The following is a 13361-nucleotide window of genomic DNA, read 5'->3' as shown; positions in this document are numbered from 1 at the left end:
CAGTCAGCTCTTCTGCAAGACTCCAAATTTTCCTGGCACTAAGATCGCTCCCTGGAGCTGATCCCTCCAGCCTCAGTGCCCGAGGATTGGATCTGCCATTCCATGTCCCAGACCTGATCCCAGCAGCTACAACATGTTGTGTAACACAGACTTGTAGGTTCAGGGTGACAGGCATTGAGAGTGGAATCCCGAAAGCCACCGAGTAAAAAAATAACTTTGATTTGATTTTTAAGTCTCAGGGAGCTGTGTAATCACTCTGTTATTGATGGCCACCCTTTTTTTTTTTTTCCCTGCAATGCACAATATTAGCTGGAGGGGTAGGGAAAAGTCATAGCAAGACAGTGATAAATTGATACTCCTCCATGTTAAATAAGACCTACCAGAAAAAAAAAAAAGAAAGCACATTTAAATATTCCTCCTTATTCCAGTGCAGCCTAATGCCTAATCACAACCTCACATTTATGTAACACCATCCATCCCAAAGAGCTCTCCAGTGACAAGCAGGAATTCCTTTACCACTGAACTGCAGCCACGTCCAGGATGCAGAGCAGCTGCCAAGCAGGCAGAGACCACGGTGAGCATCGTCCTGGAATGAAACCAGAACGTGATCTCTGTCAGGAAAAAACAATATGTTGATTACCCAGGGAGGTTCAACTTGAAAGACACTCTTCTTACAGCCTGGAATGCAGCTCCTCTGCTCCCAGCAGGTGACAGATGGGTCACCTCTCCCGGGACACAACCTGGAGTGCCAGGCTCTGAACCTGAGGAAGAGTCCTGTGACAAGAGGCAGAAATTACTGAGCTACCCCTCATCCTCTGCTCCTCTCCCTGGTGGAGCTGGCACGCTTTTGAAAGTGAAATAAAAGGGTCATTTATTATAAAAGCACCCAATTTGGCATGAGAGGTCACTGTTCCATATTTTATTACGTTTGCAGTCTGTGTGGTTTCTGAAAGCATATCCCAAGGAACAGCCAAGTAAACAACCTTTGTGTGCTATTATTTGGATTAAGGGAGTGTCTACAGGCCGGTGTAGCACAACCACCACGGGGCTATTGTGCAAGAAACTGTGAGCACAGAGACTCAGGGCAGCTGCTGGGAAAACAAGGCAGCCAAGGGGGGTAAGGAAAGGCACCACTGGCTGTCAGAGATCAGAGGTAAAGCCTGAAGAGGAGACTCCTCAGATCCAAGACTACAAGAGACACCAAGCCAGGCCTGTTCCCGCAGCTATGGATCACTTCTTCTTATTCCAACAGGAATTTGCAAGTCTAAGAATAGTCAACTCTTGCACAGACTCCATCACAGAATCACAGAATGGTTTGGGTTGGAAGGGAACTTAAAGATCATCTCATTCCAACCCCATCATCTCATGCTTAAATCATCTCACACCTAAAAGGATCCTGCTCTGTGCCAGGGCTCCTGGATTTCTGCTGCATTATCAGGTTTTTCTCTTGCTTTGGCATACACAGAGGACATATAGCCTCTAGTCAAATACCTATAAAAAGCCTACAGAGGAAGCAGGTTATTCCAAACCTGTGCAGATACAGCATTCACAGAACAGGAGATGTGCTCTTCAATTCATGCAGGGCACAGGAACCCCCCAGAGAGCCAAGCAGGCTGCCTGCCTTGAACATCCCCACTGGAATTAACTCCAAGTTAATGCTGATGCAAAATTCCTTCTTCTCAACAGGAAACATCAACCCTGCTGTTCTCCCAACAAGCATCAGCATTCCCAAGCAGCCAGGGGGACATTTCAGCTGCTTTGCTGTCTTGTCACAGCCTGTGTGACACGAGCTCAACCAAGAGAGCAGGGCTCCCATTTTGGACAGCAACAACGGAGGGGGAAAAAAAAAATACCCAAGAGGGAACAAAGCTGGTCAAATAGAAGCCAAACAAAATCCCTGGTGCTTCGCTTCTCGTGTCATCTGAAGGCTGACAGCTTGATGTCAGTGGGTAATGCCACACGAGGGGAATTAGCACCACCAGCACTCCCTGGCACTGCCATCTGCATGTCAGTGTGGGGAGAAGCTTGTGCAGGCACAGGGAAAGCCAGACTGATTAAAAAAAAAAAAAAAAAAAAAAGACTTGATCTTCTGCCTTTCTCTGACTTACACTTATTTCCTGGAGGAAAGTGCTAATTAAAAATAACCCAGTACTGCTCCACCGTAGGTGCAGCCACACTGGGATCCTTCCCTGCTGTGCCACGGCAGAAGCTGATTAGTTCATCCCACTCCAGCATATGGCCTGCTTTGGAAGGAGAAATTTCCACTAACAGAGGAGATAACACTTGAAATACAGCTGGTTTGGGACTCTCATTCTAATTTACCCAAAGAGAAGTTGGTCGTGTGTCCACTGGGCACATCCGAGAGTTCCTGACACAAAAGCAAGCTAACAGGAATTAAATTTCAGAGAAATTCACCCAGTTTTGCCTCATCATCTGTCTGCCCCTCAGTGCCAACAGGCTGCCCAGATAGAAAAGGGGTTCCAGGACCAAGGGACAACAAGAATACAAAGCTCACCCCCTCCCCTCTTTGCCTGCACCATCCGGAGGTTTTGCAGCAGCTCTTCCTTTGCTCCCACTTTACTTGCCCTCATTTCGAGAAGTACAAGCAGATATTTGATTCTGAGACCAGCAGGGCTTCAACAAGAACAGATCTGGTCTGTGATTCCTGCTCTGCTTGCTGAACGCTCCCAGAAAGCTTCTCCAGCCGACGCTGGCAAGGGAAGAGCGAGAGGCGAATGCGACTCAAGCTGCCTCGGATGTGAGGAGTGCCAGGAGTGCCAGGCTCCCTTGGCCCACATTAAAAACACAGCAGGTGAAGCTACAGACCCAAAAAACATCTGAAGACAACGTAGGTGGGATCTGTGCCCCAACCAGGACTAGGAATGCACCTTCACAAATGGTGTAGATTAAGCAAAACCCCGTTTTAGGCTCCACTGCTGAACACAAACCCCAGGCCCTTTGAGTTACTGAATTTTTCAACCTCTTTAGAGCCATTTGCAGTGACCAAGCCACTCATTGTCTCGATTCATCTCTGTGTAAGGGGGCACAGAGCAGTAGATGGTTTTAGACCCCCAGAATACCAAAGCTGCAGTAGTTTCCTCACAGGGTGATCAACTAAACCAACACAATCAGAGAATTATTTGGCTAAAAATGCAGATGGAATGACACAGAGTCACATTTGAGGGAAGGTTGTGAAAGCTCCTGCAGATTCAGTCTAGCATCCACTCATATTTAATGAGGGCCCAAAAAGTTCGGAAAAAATTAAGCAATCTTCTCTTGTGCAAAGCCCATCACGAGACTTTCCACAATGTTGCTCCATTTTTTTTTTTTCTTGGACCCCAGGTTGGACACGAATTTTACTCTGCAGAGTGAATTTTACCCTGCTTCAAATTTTACCCAGAGCCCAAATGACTTTCTTTGTAGCTGAGAATTTAAAATTCAGATGAATGCATTTTTGCATCTCGTGTGCTACCAGAAGGCAACAATCATAAGTGGCAGGAAGCCTTTATTCAGCAGAATTATGTCCAATTTTTTTTTTTCTTTTTTAGTTCCAGTTCTTATGGGCAATCAACATTTAAAAACTGCTTAAAAGCACCTGGCACTGGCCACGATAAGAAACCTTTTACCATATTAACCCCGATTTCCTACAAACATGCCAGTGATGCATGAACTTGAATCGCTCCTTTCCTTCGTGCCACAAAACACTCCTCAGCAAATTCAGCAGCACTTGCTGCAAGTCAACCAAAATAAATAAACAAATAAATAAAATCACAGGACTTTAATAACAGGCAGCTTTTAGACGGTGTCAGGTGCTCTGATAACAACCTGCCACTCCTGCTGCATCACTTGCAGCCTCCTCTTGCTCCTGCCAGGGGGTTCAGACGTGGGCACTGATGGCTCTGGCATTAATTGCAGTGTTCACTGCCAGCCCTGACAAGGAGGCAGCAGCGCTTTCCCCTCCCCGTGCCTCGCCCCAGCACACTGAAAGCAGTCACATCTCATCACACACTCCCATGGCCAGCAGGAGATGCCAGGTGGATCCCAGCCTGCTGCTTTTCCCAGGCCCAAGGGAGAGCGGCGCAGTTATCCCCGTGCTCTGTCCCCTGTAATAAATGTGATGTTCTGGTGCCTGTCCCCTCCACAGCCTCCCAGCACACATCAAAGCCAGCCCTGCTGGGTGTGTGCATGCACACAGAAGACACTTTAATTACAGTCTGAGAATTTCTCTGCTTTGTCACCTCTCCCCCACAAAAAACTCACCTGGCCCAATTTACCCCTTGAAAACGAGCTTGGATTGCAAATGACCTGGGGAGAAGAGACATCAGCCAAGTGTATCTTGGCTGAAAACGGGCTTTGAAGGGCAAAACTCAACACCAACACAGGCTTTGATGCCACAGCACAGACCCAGAGATCTGCTCCTTAAGCTTTGCCTTCCCTGGGATCTGCCTGCCCGTGGAAGGGGAGATGGTTCTGGCTAAAAGGGTTTGCCTAAAAGGTTTCTGCTCTGTTGGGTTTGGGTGTGAACAGTGCCAGTCTCCCTTAGCCTCAACTAAGAACACAAGGTGAGAAGATAGAGACCCAAAAACATTTGAAGACAATGTAGGTGGGATTTCCCACCCCCTGCTGATGGAAGGAGTGGAGAAAAATCAGGAAACTCTGCTCTTCCTTTTGCTGACTTGGTTACAGAAAAGTGTTGGGAACACACAAATGCTGCTGCTGGGCTTTCACCTCGAGTGACAGAATTAAAACTCTGCCCAACAAGAGTTGGGGAGGAGCATCCCTTCAGCCAAAAACTGCACAGAGCTTTGACATCATCTCCTGGCCGCTGCTGGGAAGGGAAAGGAGAACCCTCCAGGAGGGAGGGTTTACATCCCAGGGGGAAATCCACGGGGCCATCACAGCCACCAAGCCACAGGGCCAGCCCAGATTCCCCCCTGTGCTGCCAAGGACTCTCTCCCTGGAGAGGGGGAGGCTGGCTCTGCAGCAGGTGGTGTCTGGGCAGGCCAGCCTGGGCAGGAGCACATCTGTGCCACTCCAAAGACAGGTCCATTGCCCTGCAGAGCAGGATGCTGGTCCCTCTCACCCACAGACATCCCTTGGCCTCGGCTGATGCTTCAGGAGACACTTGCCTGTGTTCCAGCAGTGCATGAACCCCCCAGTATCTCACCAGCTCGCTGTCCTCTGCCTCCAGAGCTCCAGAAATAAGGTGGGAGTATTTTCTAAAGCCAAGCAGCAGCACCTCTGCCAGCCCTGCTCTTTAGGATCTTTTCCAACCAAAAACATTTGGGGATTCTCCAGCTGGTGGTCCCACAGCCAGAGCAGGACACCTGCACCTCCAACCAGGCCAGGAGGAGGCTGAAGCTGAGGGTGGGTAGTGCAGGAAGCACATGTGTGTGCACATTCCCCGGTGATCTTGGGTCTCCCAGCTCTGGATCTCAGCAGGACAGTTGCCATCAAGCCACGGGATAAGGGAGACTGGCATTGTGCTCAACAAATCTGCATCAAGAGCGATAACAGAAAATCCAAGTGAATTTGTAACTCCAGCCAATTGTAAGGACAGAAGGGTTCCTCAACACAACACCAAGTATTTAATTCCCTGCTATCAGAGTGAAATAAAGATAGCAGGGAAAAGCAAGAGCTCACTATCAACAGAGAGAGAGAAGGGGACTCTGATATTTTAAGGCATTCACCTTTAGGTTATAAGCTGCTTATCTCAGACTGCTACATATGTGGTCTCCTTGGGAACCGAGTCAGACAATAAATCAGATGTGCCAACATTTATCAGAAGCTCCAACCAGCCAAAAACATCAGCTCTCCTAAGAATGCCAAATCAGCTTTGTGGGAGGCAGGGCCAAGCCTGGAGTCACTCCTAAGGCACGCAGCAGGGGGAAGAAACACCCCTGGTAAACTCCAAATAAACGTTGCTCACGGTGCTGCTCCTCATTGCCGGGCCCTCCCAGAGCCACGGGCTGTGTCAGAAGCTTCAGAGGGAGGAGAAGAGAGCAAAATCAACCTGGCATTTTGTGGGCACGGTTAATGCACACATCAGGGCAGCATCTGCATATCGTGCCCAGTCAGCCACAAAAATAACCCTACCCACCCTCCTCACAGTCTGAGGCAATGCAAGAGATCATTCCTGTTCTAGTCTGAATGGAGGGGGGGAAAAAAGGAATATATGAAGAACAGTGGTAGGAATAAAACAGCTTGAGGAAAGTCAGCAAGATCAGTATATGAATATTCTCTAAGTGCAGAAATCCTGCCAGGCACAAGGAAAAAATCCAGACATTTCACATGTCAGAAATAAAAGAATCTCAACCAAATCTCTCTCTCTTTTTTTTTTTTTTTTTTTAAAACTGGTGAAAATTTCCCAACCGGCTCCAAAATGTTTCACTGCTTATGTGTAACCAGAGGAATGTCACGGCAGGAATTCTCAGGGCAGAGACCTCTGTCTCATTTACAAGGGGGTTGGCCGGCAATTAACTAGTGGGAAAGCAGCAGTGGAGACACCGGAGAGCCTCATTTATCCCCAAATCCAGCGGCACGGGATGGAGTTGGTGTGTTTGGGATTTGGTGAGTGACCCGCGCACTGGGAGCAGCTCGGGGAGCTGGGTGGGGACAGCGCCAAGGTCTGCGCAGGGCACAGCTTCGCTTGTGGCCCGAAAAAAGAGGAGAAATCCACCTTTTCCAAGAGAATTCCCGCTTTCCTTGGACACCGGGAGCTGCCGGGGCCGCAGCTCCACCTGCGGGCGTGCAGGGGAACTGCACCCGGCCCCGAGGGAGGGCCCAAAAATGACCTTAAATTGTATATTTTGTTTGTTTTATCCATTTTGGATCTTTTATAATTTTTTTTTTTAATTTTGGATTTTTCTCTCTCTCTTTTTTTTTCTTTTTTTTTTTTTTTTTTTTTAACCGTGATTCTGGGGTAGAAATACGGGACAGGTTCTGGACTTGGGTGGTGTTTCAGCACAAAACACAGCCCCAGATCTGCCACTCCCTCCGGGAAAACCAACAACCCGACCCAGGCAATCAGGGCAATTTGTGGCTTACACCTCTCCCTTCCTGTGTGGATTGCAGCTGAAACCCCCTCTGAGGTCATTCCCCATTAGCAAGCTAAGAAATGAGGAGAAAAACAAAGCTTTTTCACTGGCCAAACTGAAACAATCCCTGGAGAACACAACGACTGGGACCTGCCTTCCCTTTGCCAAAGCTCCTCTCCTGGAATTTGTGCTGGAGCTCAGTGCATCCTTACAGGTTTGATTTTATTCAGCTGGGCCATCAAGTGAATAATAGCTAATGGAGAACCATTTAAATCCAATTAAGTAACTCCTTACCTATTTGGCTCTATCAAAAACAAACAAACAAACAAAAAAACAAACATAAAACATCTTTCAAGGAGTCATCCAGGGACAGGGCCTTTAGCAGAGACAATCATGGGCATCAGGATTAAAGAATATCCCAAAACAGCATCCACAATTTAACAAGCTTTAATTTTGCTTCCATTCTCCTGCACTGAGCCCTTCTGGAAACAAGCAATCCTTGGGGATCATTTGGGAATAACTGCTTAAAACACTCTTTACCTGCAACAATTCTATTTCTGTCCCCTCCTCCCCCTCGATCATACCAGGAACTCAAAGAGGAGCGAGAGGCAATCACCTCTGCTGTCTGAAGGGTTGTGCTGGTTTGCTGCACCTCAGGTTGGATGTTTGGGCTCATCTTAAATTCCCTGGATCGGGCTGGTCGGTGCAGCTGCTTGGCCAGAGGGCTGCAAACAGCTCCAGAGTGATCATGTCCTGCCAAACACTTACTGATGGCTCAGGACTTGCTCCCTTCGCTCCTCGGGAGGGCTCATTAGTGCTGAGCCCCCCACAAACTGAGCCCCCAGAGAGCCCAGAAGGTGGAGGGATGCAGCCAGGAGCACTGTGTGCCCTGCAAGTGGCACTTACTCCAGGCAGCCCCACAACAGCAGAATTGTTGAGCTGATTCCCTTTGATTTCCCCCATGAACAACCAGCCTGCCTGAAGCGAAGCAAAACAAGCAAATGAGGGGAAGAGTGAGATTTTCAGAGGCAGCAGAGTCAGATCCTGATCATTAACACTTAGGTAGCTTTAAACATTTCCCAGCTGTGTCATTGCTGTTCTCTCTCTCTGGTGACTCACTCTGCTGCTGCTTCACTTGTCTCCAAGCTCAAGTCCAAGACAAAACAACAATAAAATTCTACATGGGATCTAACACTGCCTCCCAGCAGTACACACTTTGTTGGAACTTATTAACCAGCTCCCAGCTTGTTCCCTGCATAATCACTTTGTACTTCAAAGTCTCCGCCAGCAGACAGAGCTAAATGATGGTGTTAAATTCAATCATGTATAAAATTAATTAGTTTGGGGGCAGGACAGTGGATATTGGCTGTCAAAAGTTGGGATGTTGGCTGAATGGGCTCGCTCAGGGCTCTGGGGACCTTTAACTTCCCAAGCAAAACCTCGTGCTCTGTTATCCTGGATGTGGCTTTTCAAGCGGGGCAGATGAGGAGAGAACTGGTGGCTCCCTGCAGAGAATTGTTCAGGAATACCAGAATTATCCCTGAGTGGAGCAGAAAGCTGTGCTTGTTCCTGCTAAAGGCAGAGGGATGGCTCCCACACTTAGATAAACCCACATTTGCAAGATTTGGCACATTAGATAACAATTGATGCTTTAGAAATCCCCCAGCATTATAGAACCACAGAACCCCAGAATTGTTTGGCTGGGAAGGGACCTTAAAGTTCCACCCCCCTGCAACACCTTCCACCAGACCAGGTTGCTCAGAGCTCCATCCAACCCGGCCTTGAACACTTCCAGGGATGGGGAAGCCACACCTTCTCCAGGCAACCTGCTAATAATTCCTTATAATTATAATTGCCCTGGCCCGGCAGTGCTGCTCTGCACATCCAGGTGTGGCTGGGCCATCTGGCCAGGTGTCTCAATAACCAAGAGGTTATTAGAGGACTCCAGGGATCTCTGAGCCCCCAGCCTGGCTGCTGGGAATTCTGTTCCACTCAGATCACCAGGAGGGAAAACAGCATCTGGCTCATCCATCACCTGCTGCAGGTCACCTCAGGGAAGGGCCCCTTCTCCTCTGCATCTCTGGTTTCCTTCTGGGATAATCCCGTCCCAATTAGCTTTTGAGGACTTAGACATGATTTTAATTATTTTTAAGCCTCACCATCGAAATGAACAATCCCAGAACCCTGTGAGGCATCGGGGCAGCTCGGCTGAACACCAGGGGTTTAGCAGCGATTTTCACATTTCCCCTTAATCCAACAGTTAGCTGTAAATCTGCCCCCCCTCGTCGGGGCTGGGCTCTCTCTCACCTCGGTGTGACGATGCTTTGTTAAGCCTGGGGCTGGGATTTGATGCCCTGAGTTGATGTGAATCGCCTGCAAGGAAAGACAGCGGCTCTCTGGGTTGCAGTCCCACATCTCTTTGGTGCTCATTAGGAAGGCAAGAGCTCCCTAGACAGAAGCAGGCACTGAATGCCTACTAAACACGAGCAAACACAGGGCTTTGGAGGGCTCAGGGCAGAACCACACACAAATCCCCACCTAATTTGAAAACGGGGCTACAATCAGGGCACGGGCTCTGTCGGTATCGAGGGCTTTGTTGTTTGTTTGCCAAACAAAACTCTGCAAAACCTCAAACACACAAAAAACCCTCAACACGCAAAAAAACCCAAGCATCTGTCTCTCCCACCCCCACCTAAAACACACAGTGACTCCCCACACTCCCATTCTGGCAGCTGATTGGGGTGAGCCCCCTGAAGCCAGGAGGATGGAGATTTAACTCGCTGCTCCTGCAGCAACACCCACATTCCCGTGCCCGTGGAGAAACCCTAAGGACAAGCCAGCGGTTGATGCTTCCCCCGAATGTTAATTTGCCTCATTTTCCAGGCGCCGGTGAGACAGGGAGATAACAGAGAGGCCGCTGGAGAAATCCATTGATTGCAGCCCCTCGGTGTGTGGGGAAGGGATAATCCATTCCAGCCAGAAATGCCGCTCCGCAGCTCGGCCGAGTTACAAAGTGATGGAACCGCGCGCTTGGCAGGTTCCAAAATGTCATTATTCCGAGACACGGGGCAGCAATTCCCATTTGCGGCGGCAGCGCTAAACACATCCCCGTGGCCTTTCAAATGTGCTGGAAATGGCTCGAAGAGATGCCTCGGCAATTAGCACCGTCCGTGCAGGGAGGAGGCACAGGCACAGCCGCTGTCTGGCGATGTTAAACGATGTTTTTGGAGGCGCTGCCACAGCCTAATCCAGCCCTGGGCTAAAATAACCCCCCCGGTCTACGGTCTGCCTGAAAAATAGGTGTTATACTCCCCTTTGTTCATCATTATCAGGCACTTGGAGGCAGCAAGTCAGGTGGTTAAAATCAATTTCTGAGGATGGTGCAGAGCCATTCCTATTCCATGCTGCTCGAATTCTTCAGTGGGTATTTAGGATGCAGTGAAACAAGTTGCTTTTCTGAGATCTCTAGACTATTGGCTTTACCACCAAAGCAACCATCCGTTCTTCTCACAACTGCTGTCTCCCCAGAGAAATCCTGGCCTGCAAGAGGCTCTTCAAAGGCAGATGGACAGTCTGCCTGCTTTATGACCAAAAATACCAGCTCTTCCCAAAAGAAACCAGGCGTTGAACTTCACAAAGGAAAGTTAAAACCCGAGATTCAGAGGAATATTCAGCTGTTAACCCGCAGATCCCTGGGAGGTTTAAATCTGTTTCCCACCCAACTGAATGATTCCCTGGGTGCTGGAGCACACCCCTGAGTTAGGAGACAAACACCCCTGCCTTCAACACCAACATTAATGGGCATGATCCTAAATTCTCACTGCAACAGCATCCATCCAGCATCCCAAATGCAGGGAATGGTGTCCATGGGGTCTCCAAACCCACTCAGGGCAGAGCAGGGAGAGCAGAGCTCAGTGCCCTGTGCTGATCCATCCCCCAGAGCTGGTCCCACGTGTCCCTGCACCTTCCTTTTCACCCCAGCACCGACACTGCTGCTGAAAACAGGCCCTGGCTGCCTGGTGTGACCCAACCACCCACCCCGGGCAGGCAGAACGCCGTGTGCTGCTGCTGTACTTTGTCACCTTCTCCTCAGACACCTCACACTGGGAGAGGATTAACGAGCATTTGCTGCCTTCCCCAAGGCTCCCATCCCACTGTTCCAACTGCCAGGGCACCCAGATGAGAGCAGCTGGAGGATTAACTACTCCTGTCCTACCCAGAGGACAGGGTGGGTGGGTGTTGGGGGGAGCAAGGAAGGGCTCACCACCCTCCTGCAGGCCCTCAGAGCTTTTGCCCAGTTCCAAACCAAAGCTGGCCAGAGCAGGTTGGTGGGTCAGGGAGAGGATTCCTTGTCAAAACTGCTGTTCTTGTGCAAAGGGCTGGAGCTGCACCTCCCAGTTCCCACCTGGAATTGTGTCTGCTCTTCCAGGTCCCCATCAGGACAGATCTGGGGCAGCATCCCCTCGGGAGTGCAGAGAGCTGTGGTGCTGCCCAGCCTTCAAATTTGGGCTCCCCCACCAACCCTGGCAATTCCTGCAGCAGCAGGATCATCAGGGCACAGTAACGATCCGGGGGATGCCCAGGAATCAAGAGCCACACACAGCCAGCACCCCGGGGTTACAACTCCATCAGCACTGCCAGGGTCTCGTGCCCACAGCCAGTTAATTAGGAGAGCAGGCAGCACACAGAGCACAGCTTTCTGCTTGGCTTGCAGGAACCGCGGCGCGGGGAGGAGGCAGACCATTAGGGCTGCGTTTCCAAGGAGATTTTCACACACTCTGATGGGGAGAAAAAAAAAAAAAAAAACAACAACAACAACCAACACGTTTAATTCAAGCTGAAGGTAACAATTCCACTGGCACTCCTTATCTGTTAAGCGTTGTCGAGATAAAACAGCGGTGAAACTACAATAATGAGCGTTAATTGGGTTTGTTTGGGGCTGTTCTCCACATAAAAAGTAGCAAGAAATGAAGTTGCTGAAACAGCTTAAGAGCAGCAGTAGCACTTGTGGTGACCACACCTTGACTCTGTGGACTTGTCTCTCAGCACCTGGAGGTCCCTTAGGTTGACAGTCCCAGAGCTTTCAGGGTAATAATGTCAGGGCAGGTGAGGAATTCCCGGTGTTCTCACTGAACAACACAAGCTGGGCTCAGTGCTGGTCACCCAGAGGGAAAGGGTCTCCCTGGGGCAGCTGCACAGTCCCAGCCACGCTTCCCTGAGCTCGGGCACAGCCCGGGTGGGAGTGTCAAACAGGCGAAAACAACCTTTCATCACAAAGCCTTGAACTTTGCTGCAGCAGGGCCAGTGCAGATCTCTGCAGAGGTTTTCCCTATGATTCATCGTTTTCTAATGCATTATCCCAAAGCAGCTGCTCCTCTCCTTTCATAACCCTGATTGATGCCTCTCCTACCTGGAGGAGAACAGGCCCTGAATCACCACAGCATTTCCATGGGCAGGGAGGGCAACAGGAGGCAAAGCAGATCTGAGGCCATGGGAAGGTTCTTACTCATTCCCCTTCTGTACTGAGATTTTCAATAAAACGTGGTTTAAATCCTCTGTCCCCCTTTGTCTGCACAAAGAGGAGGGAGGAGGGTAAGAGCAGGTTCTCCTCCCACTCCAGAGCACAGATGCCTCCAGCATCCCTGTCCCCAGGGACTGCAGCCCCAATCCCAGCTCAGGGTGATGTGGGCTGTAGGTGCTGATGCCTGAAGCATCCCAAGCACCCACCCTGCTCTGATCTGCCCGTGGGGACCAGCTCTGCCAGCCTGACCCCACACAAAACCAACCCCAGGACCAGAGCCTGGGAGCCACCCCTGCAAACAACACAAACTTCCCACTCCAGGGGTTTATTAAAAAAAAAAAAATTAAAAAAAAATCCATATATCCACTGTATAAACCAAAATACAGAACCTAAATACCTTTCCCAGCCTGGCCACACTGTCCCTGCTGCCTGAGTGGGAATCACTCCCCAAGTGAATCCTCCTTTCCCCTCTGTCCACATCACAACCAACAGACACAGATTTCCCCCCAACAGCAGCCTGTCAGCAGAGACCAGGAAAAAGCCATTTGTTTCCAGCCTTGAAATGTAATTTGATGTTTTGTGTGGGTTTTTTTTTATTTTTTATTATTGATTTTAAGGTTGTAAACGCTCTGGCCGTGTCTGGTTTTTAAATGCTAATGATGGTGAGAGCAAAAGGAGATGAGGGAGCAGGGAAGGAAATTGCAGCATTTCACAGCTACCAAAGTCTTTAAACATCCCTGGCTATACAAGGAAACCAACAGGGAGAGTGTAAGGATGATAAACAAGTAATTTGCTATCTGGAA

The sequence above is a fragment of the Myiozetetes cayanensis genome, unplaced genomic scaffold (assembly GCF_022539395.1).
Source record: "Myiozetetes cayanensis isolate MyiCay16 unplaced genomic scaffold, myiCay2020 scf32, whole genome shotgun sequence".
Lineage (NCBI taxonomy): Eukaryota > Metazoa > Chordata > Aves > Passeriformes > Tyrannidae > Myiozetetes > Myiozetetes cayanensis.
This window is presented reverse-complemented; position numbering follows the sequence as displayed.